This window comes from Equus przewalskii, chromosome 21 (assembly GCF_037783145.1).
Source record: "Equus przewalskii isolate Varuska chromosome 21, EquPr2, whole genome shotgun sequence".
NCBI lineage: Eukaryota > Metazoa > Chordata > Mammalia > Perissodactyla > Equidae > Equus > Equus przewalskii.
Window position 1 is genome coordinate 23,867,849 of NC_091851.1, and position 1,802 is coordinate 23,869,650.

Here is a 1,802-nt window from a genome sequence, read left to right on the forward strand (position 1 = left end):
TGGTGTGTCACATTGATTGATTTGTGGATGTTGAATTATCCCTGTGTCCCTGGTATAAATCCCACTTGATCATGATGTATGATCTTTTCATGTATTGCTGTATTCGGGTTGCCAATTTTTTTTTTTTTGAAGATTTTTGCAGCTATGTTCATCAGCGATATTGGCCTGTAGTTCTCCTTTTTTGTGCTGTGCTTGTCAGGCTTTAGTCTCAGAATGATGTTGGCCTTGTAGAATTTGTTAGGAAACATTCCATCTTCCCTAATTTTTTGGAATAGCTTGAGAAGGATAAGTATTAAATCTTCTCTGAAAGTTTGGTAGGATTCCTGAGGGAAGTCGTCTGGCCCTGGGATTTTATTCCTTGGGATGCTTTTGATAACTTTTTTAATCTCTTTACTTGTGATCTGTCTATTCTGATTCTCTATTTCTTCTTGATTCCTCTTTGGGATGTTGTAAGAGTCGAAGAATTTATCCATTTCCTCTAGATTGTCCATTTTGTTGGTATATAGCTTTTTTTTAGTATTCTCTTAAAATCCGTTCTATTTCTGTGGTATCCATTGCTAATTATCCTATTTCATTTCCAATTTTGTTTATCTGAACTTTCTCTCTTTTTTTCTTTGTAAGTCTGCCTAGGGAGTTGTCAATTTTCTTTATCTTCTCAAAGAACCAGCTCTTTGTCTCATTGATCCTTTTACTTCCTTTTTTTGTTTCAATAGTATTTATTTCTGCTCTGATTTTGATTATTTATCTCCTTCTGCTGACTTGGGCTTTGTTTGCTCTTCTTTTTCTAACTCACTTAGATGTAGTTTGAGATTGCTTGTTTGAGATTTTTCTTGTTTTTTAAGGTGTGCTTGTATTACGATGAATTTCCCTCTTAATATGGCTTTTGCTCCATCCCATATGAGTTGGTATGGTATGTTTTCATTTTCCTTTGTCTCCAGATATTTTTTGATTTCTCCTTTAATTTCTCAAATGACCCATTTGTTGCTCAGGAGCATCTTGCTTCGTCTCCACATCTTTTCCCCTTTCTCAGCTTTTTTCTTGCAATTAATTTCTAGTTTCATAGCATTGTGATCAGAAAAGATGCTTGATATTATTTCAATCTTCTTAAATTTATTGATGTGTGCCTTGTTTCCCAACATATGGTCTATTCTTGAGAATGTTCCATGAGCACTTGAGAAGAATGTGTATTCTGCTGTTTTTGGATGGACTGCTCTGTACAGACCTATTAAGTCCAACTGATCTATCTTTTCATTTAATTTCACTGTTTCCTTGTTGATTTTCTGTCTGGATGACCTATCCATTGATGTGAGGGGGGTGTTGAGGTCCACTAATATTATTGTGTTGTTGCTAATATCTTCTTTTAGGTTTGTTAATAGTTGCTTTATGTGCTTTGGTGCTCCTGTGTTGGGTACAAAGATATTTGTAAGTGTTATGTCTTCTTGGTGGAGTGTCTCTTTAATAATTACATGGTGCCCCTGTTTGTTTCTCTTTACTTGTCTTATCTTGAAGTCTACTTTGTCTGATATAAGTATTGCAACACCTGCTCTCTTTTGCTTGCCATCAGCTTAGAGTATCATCTTCAATCCTTTCACTCTGAGCCTGTGTTTGTTGTTGGAGCTGAGATTTGTTTCCTGGAGGCAGCATATTGTTATATCTTGTTCTTTAATCCATCTCACCACTCTATGTCTTTTCATTGGAGAATTCAATCCTTTTACATTTAGGGTGGTTATTGATGTGTGAGGGCTTAATGCTGTCATTTTATCACCTGTTTTCCAGTTCTCTTTCATTTCCTTTGTTTCTCA